Source organism: Acinonyx jubatus, chromosome E1 (assembly GCF_027475565.1).
Source record: "Acinonyx jubatus isolate Ajub_Pintada_27869175 chromosome E1, VMU_Ajub_asm_v1.0, whole genome shotgun sequence".
Classification (NCBI taxonomy): domain Eukaryota; kingdom Metazoa; phylum Chordata; class Mammalia; order Carnivora; family Felidae; genus Acinonyx; species Acinonyx jubatus.
Genome location: NC_069397.1, coordinates 7,596,392 through 7,609,807, shown reverse-complemented (window position 1 = coordinate 7,609,807; position 13,416 = coordinate 7,596,392). Strand labels below are relative to the sequence as shown.

The 13,416-nt window shown below is 49.3% G+C and overlaps 1 long non-coding RNA gene across 11 annotated transcripts in view; it reads left to right on the top strand.

The window, feature by feature from the left end:
• Positions 1 to 13,416, top strand: part of LOC106983012 (uncharacterized) — a 229,432-nt gene that overhangs the window by 58,073 nt on the left and 157,943 nt on the right. For all 11 annotated transcript variants that reach the window (XR_008294306.1, XR_008294304.1, XR_008294305.1 and 8 more), the window contains one exon: positions 1,489 to 1,649. This is a non-coding gene — a long non-coding RNA (uncharacterized LOC106983012). The remainder of the gene's footprint in view (positions 1 to 1,488; positions 1,650 to 13,416) is intronic.

The following is a 13,416-nucleotide window of genomic DNA, read 5'->3' as shown; positions in this document are numbered from 1 at the left end:
GTCGGATTCTGTGTCTCCCTCTCTCTGCCCTCTCCTCTCTCTCTCTCACTGTCTCTCTCTCTCTCTCCCAAAAATAAATACACATTAAAATATTTTTTAAAAAAATAAAGGAAAGAGAACAGCATGAGATCCAAGAGGCAGAGTGATTTTTTTGGGGGGTGGGTGGGTTGGCGCAGGATTGTGATGGAATCATATCTCCAAAGCAGCTTTAAAAGGTGGGTGGGAGACGATGATTCCCAATTTGGAGGCAGGAAAATTGTGCCAGAGAGCAGTCAGTGGTATGTCATGCTCAATTGCTGTAAGGCAGACCTGTCTCTTACACCCGGACTTTTGGCTTTAAAACGTTTGCTTTTTTTTGCCTTTGCATGCCTGCACAAGCAGCTGTATAGAGAGGGGTGGTAGAAAAAGGACTAGAATAAAAAAGATGAGTAGTAAAGATTTAAGCTTGGTGACAAAACAAAGCCCGTTGTAACGGTTCTTGGGGGAACCATCAGGCGAATGAACTCTCCTAATCCAATCGGGTAAGAAATTTCCTGGGCATATGGATCCATAATCCCATTTTAAATCCCCTAAAAGGAGAGTCTAATAAGAAATCGACTCCAACGGAAAACAAACTAGAGGTAATAATTGTGCTGAGACACTGGGCATTCCCTCCTTTCCCCCCACCCTGCCCAGGAATACAGGCCGTCCAATAAAAGCCATGAAATCCATAATAGAAATTGCCTCAGCCTGAAGCTTCTGGAAGGTCCATGTGTTCATAACAGACCTGTTGCTGTTGATTATCTCCAGCGATAACCAGCTGCTTACGAAAACATCCGTTTTCTGAGAATTTGGATCCTTTCATGGTCTGTTTCACACTTGGGGACGAAATGGCATTGCGTCGTACCTCTCTTCAGCTGGTGGGGAGGAGAGGTGGGAAATCAGGGTTTTGCCAATGTTCTATTTTTCTTTCTGTTTGTTGTTGCAACTGGACTCGTTAGACCAGGCGAGAGCTGCCAACATTTATAACTTGGGCTTTTCTAATTAAAGTTCTGCCGAAAAGCCTCCTCTTGTCTTCTGACTCCCTCGGCAGGAATGTGCGCTCATAACAGAGGCATCTGCCCCCTGGACTAACCTTTCTTGAAACCAGATAAACAAAGTAATACTAATAAAAATATCCATCTGTGCTTAAAGATAAATAGAGCATTAATATACCAAACTGAGATCTGGATTCTTTTGGAAGCCAGCTTTAATGATATTAGACATCTGTCCCAGCTTGCTTTCCGTTCCTTTTCCGTTTGCACACTCGTGTAAGAAAACAATGTGGAAGGAGTTTGTCGGGGGTACATGGAGCCACCCCCTGACCGACGCCCTTTTCCGAGGCCACCGCCCCAGCGGAGGGTGTGAGACAAAAGTCTAAGCCGATGGGGTCCCTTAACATTTGGCACGCTGCTTGGGTTTCATCCTGCATTTTAAACACTGTGGTCTCTCTTCATTTTTTGCTTTTAGATGCCTGCCTGAAAGCCAACTTAATCGTTCATAACGCTAAGCAGGATTGCCGTGTAGACCAGATGTACAAACGTCACGGCAGCCATTCTCTTTCCGAAGTCAAGATGCGAGAGTATCCGGGAAGCATCTGGAGCCATCCGTTTGCAAGGAGAGAGCACCAGGTCAGGTCTGCAAAGAGGGAGGGTGAACGTTTCTTTTTAAGGAGAGTACACGGAAGGTAGAAACCAGCGTCTCAGTGTTCCAAGTAACATGGTTAACACTCAAGGAGCGTCGCAGGCAAGGTGCAGTGGTGGGAAAATGTTCTCTACTTGAGGGCAGACCCGTGGACCTTGGTTTCTTAGATTTGGCACTAACTCCAAAGAGATAGGGGTGAGTCAGTGGGACGAGGGCCAAGAGGGAAATGTACCAGAGGCGTTTAGCGTTGTTACGATGGTAGGGTGGGGTGTTGCTGGCCGGTTAGTGCCTGAAGATCAAGGATGCCCAGGTACAGCAACATAAGGAACAGGCTTGCACAGCAAATGCTGGCCAGTCCCAAACACGAATGAGTTAGTATTGAGATGCGTTGACATTTTTAAGTAGTGAAAATGGGGGCACCTGGGTGGCTCAGTCAGTTAAGCGTCTAAGTCTTGGTTTTGGCTCAGATCGTGATCTCACCACTCATGGGATCGAGCCCCACATTGGGCTCTGTGCTGACAGTGCAGAGCCTGCTTGGGATTTTCTCTCTCTCCCTCTCTGCCCCTTCCCTGCTCACACACACACACACACACTCTCTCTCTCTCTCTCTCTCTCTCTCTCTCTCTCTCTCTGTCTCAAAATAAATACACTAAATAAATAAGTAAATAAATAAATAATGAAAACTTTAAAAAAGACAAAAATCTTACACAGAATCCACAACATATAAACCATAGTGAAGAAGGGCTATTTTTCCTGAAGGAGAGGAAGTCCCTAAAACACTTCTAGGGAACACAGCTTAAGAACCACTATTCTAGGGGCACCTGGATGGCTCAGTCGGTTGAACACCCAACTCTTGATTTCAGCTCAGCTCATGATCTCAGGGTCATGGGATCAAGCCCCATGTGGGGTTCCGTGCTAAGGGTGGAGACTGCTTAAGAGTCTCTCTCTCTCTCTTTTTGCCCTTCTCCCCTGCTCATGCTCTCTCTCTCTCTCTCTCTCTCAAATAAAATGGAAAAAAAAATCCACTATTCTAGGTGCTACTCAATGGCCATAGAGTTCTAACAACCTGTCTGGTTGTGCAATGTGCTATAAGAATTGACTGATTTAAAAAGAACCACATTTTTTAAAAACTGTAATTGTGTTCCTCTCAACATTTTACATGAGAGTTTTTAAACATACAGAAAAATGGAAAGAATTGTAGGTGCCCCAGGTACTGACCACTTAGATCCCACGGTTGCCAACGGTTTGCCCTTTTTGTCTCCTCCCAGATCCTTCCGTTTACGTTGATTCATCTTATTTTGAAAGTCCTTTCAGAGTGAGTTGCAGACATCAGTACGTCTCATCTCTAATTTCTCAACCTGCATTTAATGAGAGCAAGAAGTCAAACTGATGTGCAGAGAAGGGAATAGATCTAGGGTAAGGTTTGGTGAGCTGTAAAAATATAATTCTATGGCTCAGACCCTTATCAAGATATAACACCTCCGAAAGATACGACCTCTGAAAGTTTCCTCATGGCCCTCCCCAGCTAGCGCCCTGCCCCCCCCACCCACCCCCCTGGGTCCTGACAGCTGCTCAAACAATCTGTCCGTGGAGTTCATTCCGTCAGACGAGCTGACAGTTTGCTGGAGAGAATCATTATGGCTGGTGTCTGAACGGACGGGGCAGGGGTAGTCAGGAGGCTTGTGGCCCATCAGGAACACCGCTCTCTTCTACAGCCCGCAAGCCCGAAGGCTGGGCTGGATCCTTCGCTCCCCTCGATTTTTTTTTTAATTGTGCTAAAAGATACGTAACATAAAACGTCAGTTTGATGTGTGCACTTTGGTGACGTTAAGCACATTCACATCGTGGGGTGACCATCGCTCCTGTCCATCCCCAGGAATGTTTTCATCACCCCAAGCTGAAGCTCCGTCCCCCTTAAATGCTAACTCCGCACTCCACATCCCCCTAGCCCCTGGGAGCCTCCTTGCTACTTTCTGGCTCTATCAATCTACCTACTGTCTACGCCTCGCATCCATGGAATCACGCAGCATTTGTGCTTTTATGACTGGCTTATTTCACTCAGCGCAATGTCCTCAGGGCTCTTCCGTGTTGTCACCTATGGCAGAATTTCCTTCCTTTTTAAGGCTGAGGAATATTCCATTGCATGCATACAGAGTATTGTGTGTCTCCGTTTTTCCGGTGATGGATGCTTGGGTCGTTTCCACCTTTCGCTGCCGTGAAGGATGCAGCCGTGGGCACGGCTGTCACACGCATCTGTTCCCGTCCTTACTTGCGTTTCTTCTCTGCCTTCTCCGAAAATTCTTCAGCCACACCTGCGGTCATGAGGGTCTGCACCAAAAATGCGCTCAGATGCGTCCCTCCTTCCTTCCCGAGCTGCCTTACCCTGTGCCCGGAGGCCCTCCTCCTCCCTCACCTGGACCACTCCCCTCGCTTCCTCCCCACAGTTTTCCACGGCCTCTCTTGGCCAGTCCTCCACCTGACATTTTCTTTTTATCTTTGAGAGAGAGAAAGAATGGAGGAGGAGGGGCAGAAGGAGAGAGAGAGGGAGAGAGAGACTCTCACACAGGCTCCACGCTGTCAGCATGGACCCCGATGCGGGGCTCGATGCCACGACCCTGGGATCGCGACCTGGGCCAAAATCAAGAGTCGCGCACTCAACCGACTGAGCTGCCCAGGCACTTCCTCTACCAACATTTTCTTAACCTTATACTGCAGCCAGAGAGCTTTCAAAGGCAGTTCTGGTCATACCCTCTCCCTGTTCGAACTCTCCAGTGGCTCCTGATGACGCGGAGGAGAAAACCCCAGCACAGTCAGTCCTGCCCGTCTGGCCCTGCTCACACTTTCCCTCCCATACTCTGTGCCGAAGTGACTTTTGCTTGCCTAAGCACACTCGGTTCCACTCGCCTCTCCCCTTTTGCACAACACGTACTTGCCTGGGCCATTCTCCCTGCTCCTGGGATGTCCTAACCTCTTGTCCTTTAGGACTTAATGTAGATACTGCTGCTTCTGAGAAGCCTTCTCTGTGCCCACCCAAGACGGAGGTGTACCCATGGCTTCCTCCCTTAGCGGCCCCGAGGGATGTTGGTCTGTCTCCTGAGACATGTTTGGCACATACGTCTTAGGTTGTAATATCCTCAGTGTAAACACGGGTCGCATCCACATGGGGTCGGACCGCCAGGTTGAGCCTGGTCAGTCATTTTGGAAAAACCTGACCTCCAAAACCTTGGAAAAGCCTGTGCTATAGTTCCAGCGAGGTACTGATAAGCCAGTTTTTGAGAAAAAGTTAAAAAAAAAAAAAAAAGCCCAGAGTTGTGGTATTTGTTGATTATTATGGTGTTGATTCTCTGCTCGTGGCCAATTTCAAGCCGCTGTTATAAGGTTACTGGGCACAGACTTGGGAAGTCAGTCATGCTGACCACACCCCAGTGGTTTCCTCCCAAGACCTTTAAATTCCGCCAGATTGAACAAATCAGTTGTTTCTAGAAGATTCCTTCAATTCTGTATACCTGTTGTCGACTTCCAGATAATGTTCTACAAACTCCTTCAGATTTTTTTTCTATTAAAAAAATCACCCCCTAAATACTCTGAAGGGCTAAAGAATGTGTTACAAAGATGTGTGCAGCATTCAGTGCGAGATAAGAACAAAGCCAGCATGTATTAAGTGCTTACTGTGTACCAAGTACTGGGTAGTGACCTTTCCCCGTGTTTTTCCTGTTAATTCTCACAATCCTGTGAGGGTGGTTTTACGATATTCCCATTGTACAGAGGTGGAAACCGAGTCCCAGAGCCATGAATGGAACTCACGCCCATCTGATCTGCAAATCCAAGCTATGGCAAATCGCCTCCAGGGAAGAGGGAGGGACTAGAAACGAAAGCAAAGGGAAGGAAAGTTAGCTGCTCAGACAATAATCCATCAAAATACCGTCACCCTCATTTCTTGGCTTCCCTGTTGCTCCTTAAGCTTCATTCATAACAAATTACGTGCTGTCCCCCTTTCCTTCTTCTTGCGTCCGTTTCTCCTGTCACCTGGCTAAGGATTTCTCGAACTCCGGGGTCTGTGTCCCCAAGGCAAGGGTAGTCCTCACCACCATGGGCCTGGCCTGTGCGGCTCTGACCTTCCTGAACTGCGTTCTCCTCTCCTCAGCCGTATCCTGACGCCTAGCACAGTGCCTGACACGTACACATTGAGTGGATGAATGCAGCCGTGTATTTTTGGCTGCCAGGCAACTTGATTTTGAACTGGGGGGAGATTTTGCTCAAGGGAGAAAAGGTGGGACACCGGAATGAATGTCACCATCAACAACAACACAGTATGGTTGGGAGAAGGTGCAGGCTTGGGGCTGGGGCCCAGGCCTGGTTTTTGCATTTATTTCATGTGTGACCATGTATGTTACTTCACTTTTCCAGTGTCCTCATCTAGAAAGAAGCATCTCATGCCTCTCTTTTATAGATATTTACGGGTGTCCGTTGCTCTCCAGCTGTTGGGGAAATGGCAGTGAACCAAACATAGGCCTTGCCCTTTGGCACTTACATGGCAGACAGAATCCAATACTGATGTGAGTAATAATGGGTCAGGCACGGATGGGGCCTAGGAGGAGAAAGAGAGCAAGGTAACAGGGTGGGGAGTGATTGGAGGTGCTTTGTGAGCGGTGTGGTCAGGTGCGCCATTTTGGACGGATGATGTTCGATGTTCAGAGGCTGAGGGAAGTGAGGGGAAACCCATGTGGGTTTTCTTGTTCTTTCTTTTCTGTAAATTGTGTTAAAATATACGTAATGTAGGGGCACCTGGGTGGCTCAGCCGGTTAAGCATCCGACTTCAACTCAGGTCACGATCTCGCGGTCCGTGAGTTCCAGCCCCGCGTCGGGCTCTGGGCTGATGGCTCAGAGCCTGGAGCCTGCTTCGGATTCTATGTCTCCCTCTCTCTCTGCCCCTCCCCCGTTCATGCTCTGTCTCTCTCTGTCTCAAAAATAAATAAACGTTAAAAAAAATTTTTTTTTAAATAAAAAAATACACATAATGTAAAATTTCCCATTTCGACCCTTTTTTAAATATTTATTTTTGAGAGAATGCAAGCGGGGGAGGGGCAGAGAGGGTGGGAGAGAGGGAATCCCAAGCAGGCTCCACGTTCAGTGCAAAGCCCGACACGGGGCTCCATCCCATGACCTGTGAGATCGTGACCTGAGCCCAAATCAAGAGTCAGATGCTCAACCGACCGAGCCACCCAGGCGCTCCCATTTTAACCCTTTCCAAGAGCACAGTTCTGGAGGGTGCCTGCGTGACTCGGTCGGTTGAGTGTCCAACTTTTGAGTTCGGCTGAGGTCATGATCTCACGGATTCTGGGATGGAACCCCTCGTCGGGCTGTGCACTGAGTGTGGAGGCTGCTTGGGATTCTTTCTCTGCCTCTGTCTCTCTGCCCCTCCCCTCCCCCTCAAAAATAGATAAACTTCCAGAAAACAAAAGAGTACAGTTCTGTAGCATTAAGTGCCTTCACATGATCGTGCAGCAGTCAGCACCACCCATCTCTAGAACTTCCTTTCATTTTCCAAACCAAAGCTCTGTCTCTTTTAAACGCTGACTCCCCACCCCCTCTCCCCAAGGCCCTGGTGCCCACCCTTCCACTTTCTGTCTCTATGGATCTGACTAATCTGGTCACATCGCGGAAGTGACATCGTGGCCGACTGATTTCACTCAGCACGGTGTCCCCAGGATTCATCCAGATTGTAGCGTGCATCAGAACTGTCCGCCTGTCTGAGGCTGGCCGCCATTCCATCATATGTCTATACCGCATTGCCTTTTTCCGTTCATCTCTTGGCAGACATTCAGGTCATTTCCTCATCTTGTCCGCTGCGAATAATGCTGTAGTGAACATCAGAGTGCAGATACCTGTTTGACTCCCCGTTTTTAAATTCTTTTGGGTATATGTCTACCCAGAAGTGGGATTGCCAAATCATACAGAAGTTCTATTTTTCACCTTTGAGGAACCACCATACTGTTTTCCGTAGCGGCGGGACCATCTTACCTTCCTGTCGACGGTGCGCGAGGGTCCCAATCTCTCCGGGTCATGGCCGACATGTGTTATTTTCCGTTTACGTTAATAATAGCCATCTCAATGGGGGTGAGGTGCTATCTCCTTGTCGCTTTGATTTGCTTTTCTTCGGCGATTCGTGATGTTAAGCATCTTTCCATGTGGATTTTAGAATTTTACACGAAGGACGTAATAACAGGACAGCAACTGTAGGACTGACCTGATCGAGGTCCCCATGGAAGACGTCCCCTGTCTGATTTGGGGGCCGTGGCAAGGAGTTTGAGTTTGCCTCTGAGCGGGACAGAAGTCTCCGGAGGCTTTTGAGAAGGGTCGTAGCATGATCTGACTTACATTTTGAGTGGATTTCATTCTGGCTTTCTGACCACACATATATATATTTTTTTCCAAATGGGGCACCGTCTGGGACTAATTATCCACCAAATACACTTAGCGGTGATATTTATCATCATCACAAAAACACACTGTGGGTAAAGAGATTTACGCTTTGTAGAACGCCTCCTCATACATCATCTTGTTCAACTCTTTGGGCAGTTTGTGTTGCCTCCGGTCTCCTTAGTCACTGGGTATTTTAAGAGAAGATCCTGGGCATGCCCCTCATGATCAGAAAAGAGTTTTAGCACCCGGCTCTGGCGACAGCCTATTACTGGTGGAATTTCCTGGAAATTAGCCCATCTGTTTATAGCTAAGCCATGGGTGCCTGTGCAGAATCACACATGGGCAACCCCAAATTTTCCTTTAAAGCCCTTCACTGGCTGTCCTTTGACCCCGCGATATTTTCTTAGTGGGCCATTCATTGTCACTGCCTCCTTCTTCATCCAGGGCTCCTGAAGATTCTACTCCATGTCAATGAGCTTTAGAGACTCAATGAGTTTTAGTGGTCCTTCCTCTGGAAAAACTCCAATTCATTCATTTGTTGATTCATTCATTCACCCAGTGTGTATTTACTAAGAGTCCACAATGGATAGTAATTATAGTAAACACCGGAAGCCCAGTGGTGAACCAGCAGAGATGGTCTTTGGCGCCCCGGATCTGGGGAAGTTAGACGGACGCACCAGGCATAAGGGATAAGGGTAAGAAATGGGCACGAGCAACACACGACCCTGCAGACACTCTCCACCTCCACGGGGGACGGACGCACACAAGGCCACACGCAGTGTGATGCCGGCATTCAGAACAGAGAGGGTCCCTTGGAAGCCCCGATGTCACAGCCACCTGACAAGCAAGCTCACTCCTCAGTGGAATGAGACCCAAGACCCAGTTAACCGCGGAGAACCTCCCGCAGGACAAGGGATGGCCACCTGGGACAAAATGCGCTTTTCACGTGGCAGGAATAAACCGCCTCAGTTCAAGGCAGGAGTCTAGCATTCCGACAGTTATATCGTCCCAAGAGCGTAAAGACCGAGTCCATTTTTATCACACCATCCAACTGTCCTTTCTGGTCGGGTCTTAACCTGCAGGACTGGGTGACCAGAAGAGATGGTGAACTCTGGGTGCCTCAGTGATAAGACAGTGACCTCTGACGCTTGGGAAAGAACTTTCCTTATTTCCCCCTCTCCATGGGCTTGACGTTGTTGTTGTTTTTGTTTTTAGTGGGGGTGTCAGAAATGTGGGGCGGCTTCGTAGGCTACCCTAGCCTTCAGTGGGAAATCCCATGAATAGACGGAGAAGCAGTTCAGAATCAGCTGTGAGCTCACTCGTCTCTCAGCAGATATTTATTGAGCACCTACTTTGGGTCAGGCGTCGGTCAGACGCTGGGGACAAACAAAGAATCCCTCTCCTCTCGTGGAGCTTACGTTCTCTCTGTAGCGAAGAGAGTCAATAAAGAATGAGTAAATGAGGGGCGCCTGGGTCGCTCGGTCAGTTACGCACCTGACTCCTGATGTCGACTCAGTTCGTGGGATTGAGCCCCACGTCGGCTCTGCACTGACAGCGTGGAGCCTGCTTGGGATTCTCTCTCTCTCCTCTCTCTGCCCCTCCCCCTGCTTGTGCTCTCCTCTCTCAAAATAAATAAATACACATTAAAAACAAAAAAGAGTGAGTGGCTAGATAAACAGAAAAAAATCAGAGATCAGGAGCCATAAAGAAAATAGAAAAAGGTCATGGCGGCGGGGGGCGGGGGGGGCCGCCCGGGTGGCTCTGTTGCTTAAACATCTGACTTTAGGTCAGATCGTTACCTCACGGTTCGTGAGTTCAAGCCCCACATCAGGCTATCTGCTGTCAGCACAGAGCCTGCTTCAGATCCTCTGTCTCTCTCTCTCTCTCTCTCTCTCTCTCTCTCTCTCTCTGCCCTTCCTCCACTCATTCTCTCTCTGTCTGTCTCTCTGTCTCTCAAAAATAAATAAACTTTAAAAAAAAACTCTAAAAAAGAAAAAGGTAATAGGGACAGATTAGGGAATGTCATTTCACCTGGATGGATGTCCTAACCAGGCTCCGAGACCAGGATGGGAGTGCAAGCAGTTGACTGGAGAGGTCATTCCAGAAAAGACCAGCAGAGGAGAGGGGGAAATGAGACAGAGTAGGGAACCAGTAACGGGTGTCGTGCCAGACAAGCGACCGTGCGGGCACCTGGGGACCCAATGTACACCTGTGCCTCAGAGTTATCTCAGCTGTGCGTCGAAGGTGCTGGGAACGAATGAGTGGCCGCTCCCGGGGCCATCGAGTCACTGGCAGGGCCAGTCGTACCTGCCTCTGGGCAGAGTGGGCTCCAGCAGTCAGAAGCCTCAGGTGGGGCCACAGATGCTGTGTCTAGAATCCAGCCACGTGCACACCCAACACTGACCATGACAGCATCGGGGTGACATTGCCGCCCTCCATTGCCTCGGCTAATGTCAAGCAGGAAGCAGCCGTGGAAGGATCTGGGCAAAGAACATTCGCGCAAAGAGAAATGGTGTGTGCCCAGGCTGGAGGTCTGCTGGGGGTGACGTGGGGGAGGCAGGCAGGGCCCCAGGTTCGTGGCAAGGAGGCGGGCGTCATTCTAAGTGCAATGGGAAGCCAGCGGAGAGTTCTCGAAGGGCCCATCTACCTCATGGGATCACGTTTTCCTAGCGCTGGAAGGGACTGGCCCCTTGGAGGAAGGGTAGGACGGCCTGTGGGAGGCAGCCGGGGGCATAGAAAGTAGAACCTGGGACAATGAGGGCAAACACCGCCCAGCCCAGGGCTGTGGGAAGGGCCTCTCTCTCTTTTGTAGCGCATTCTGATTGAAAGTGGAGACAGCCCAGGCGGGGACCCTGGCCTATTCTGAGGATGGCCAAGCCTTGAAGAAGAGGAACAATTAGATAGTAAAAGGATTGGAAAACGGGGAGTTTCCAGGAGCCGTTTCTTTGTGAAGCTCGTGATGCCTTTTGACAAAGTGTGACGCAGGGAGAAAGCCACAGGATTGCGGGGCCGCCTGGCTCGGCTCGGCGGGGTGGCCAACAAGCGGTCGCTCACACACAACGGGGTCGGCTCCTCCAGTTATGAATCTGGAACCGAGGCATGCAAAAAGAGATTACAGTTCAGCATTCACTGCATGCGGTCGGTGAAAAATGAGGCTGTCATATGCAGGCTGGGACTCAATCTGCAAGGGAATGTGTGGACACAGGAGCCCTGGCGGCTGGGCACGGGCGATGGGCAGAAACGGCCAGGCTAGAGGCTCAGGGCTCCCAACAGCTCTGGGTGGGAATTTCTTCCCTTTTGGCTGTGAATTCCGTCCTTCCTTGTGTCTCTGACCCCGGGGTGTGGGGGGGGGGGTCCTTTGTTTGTTTCTTTTTTCTTTCTTCTCCTGCTTATTCTGCATTAGAAATGTGTCACCTGGCTTTCAAAACTTAGGTGGCCGAAACGAAGAGGGCCCTTTCAGTTCCGGAGGGAAGGGGAAGGCATTCAGTACCCTAGAATGACAGTACCCTAGAATACCCTAGCAAGACAGTACCCTAGAATTAGGTGAATTTTTTGGAGCCGTTGAGAATCATCCAATCAAAACCCCTCCTCCTGGAATGAGAAGACAGAGGCCCTGAGATGCTAAGTGACCACCTCAGGTTCCCACGGCCTCCGGTTGGCAGAGCTGAGGTCAGAGCCTAAGTGCGCTGACTTTCGTGCCAAGATTCTTTCCGTGACACCCACAGACTCATTTTCCTCCTTTCTGTGCGGGGAAGCTTGAGTTACTGGCAGAGCTCATTCAGAGCCCCAGACAGCTGGAGCCTTTGGCCTGCTGGTAAGCTTTGCTCCTGCCCAGAAGCCATGGGAGGAACGTCCGTGACTCATTGGTCCGTGTTCTTTCCTTTGTGCAGCACGAATTTCATGCCTTGGACTTGGCAATGGAATTGCAAGGGAGGGGGCTGCAGCCTCAGGAGACGGGTCTGCACCCTAAGGAGATGACCAATGGACTAGTCAGTACAGTATTAGCAGAGGCAGTAAGTAGAGTGGTTAAGGCCAGCCTTCCAGAACCAGACATCCTGGGTGTTCCCCTCAGCCCTACCTCTTACTAGCTGTGGAACTCGGGCAATTTATTTAATCTTCCCCCTGTGAAACAGGGATACGGGTACACATACCTCTGGTGGTTATCTTTTGCTGAGTAACAGTACTGCTCTACATATCATGGCTTAAAACAACACATATTTATTCTCTCGCGGCTTCCGTGGGTCAGGATCTGGGCACCGCTCAGCTGCGTCCTCTACGAGACTGAAGGCCAAGCGTCCGCTGGGGTTGAGATCTCATCTGACACTCGACTGGGGAAGGATCCACTTCCAGCTTGATGCAGGTGCCTGCAAAATGTATTTCCTTGTGACTGTGGGACCGACGGCTTCATGTGCTTGTCGGTTATTGACCAGAGGCCACTCTTGGCCCCCGTGTGGCTTCTTGCTTTCTCAAAACCAGCCAGGGAGAGAGAGGCTCTGGCAAGTCAGGCACTGCTGTGTCGCATGATCATGTCACCTTTGCTGTGTTCCGTTGATCAGGAGTAAGTCACAGGTCCTGGCTGCCGCTCAAAGGTATGAACACCAGGAGTTGGGGATCATGGGGCCACCCTTAGCGTCTGTCCACTGGGTCTCAAAGGGTTATTGTGAGGAGTGAGGTCATATACATCAAGCTCTTTGAAGAGGACCCCTACTCAGGAATCACTGTGACTGTTGGCTGTGGTGAAGGTCATGTTATCATCGCCATCAGGAGACTATGCCCTCTTCCTTTATATTTGAAAAGTCTCCCGTGGTCTTTAGGGGACTTGGGAGGAGGACAGGGCTCAATGTAAGCAAACACCTACAATAGTTAGCAAGTAAGATAGCTCCAATGACCTAATTTAATTCTGTTTTCTTAGTTGGAGGCTCCATGGTGAGTGGGAAATATACAAAGTTGGGAGTTTTAAAATCTATGAATCTATAGGCGACTTCCTCTGGACTACACGAATACTGCCCGTCCTCTTTACCTTCTTCTTAAACCAAACTTTCCAACTTATTGTCACTTTTTTTTTTTTGTAATTATGAGGTTTAAATGTTAGAAAAGTATCCAAGGTGGTATAATTACCACTGCTTTTATTTTTTTACTGAGGCGTAATCGGCCTATAGCATCATGTTCGTTTCAGGTCTATCACATGATGATTCGGTATTTGTATATACTGTGAGTTGATCACATCCCCTAGGTTAACCCCCACGTGAACATCCCCCATGATACGTAGTGAACAGATTTTTTTCCTGTGATGAGATCGTTTAAGATCTGTTCTCCGAGCAACTTCCAAGC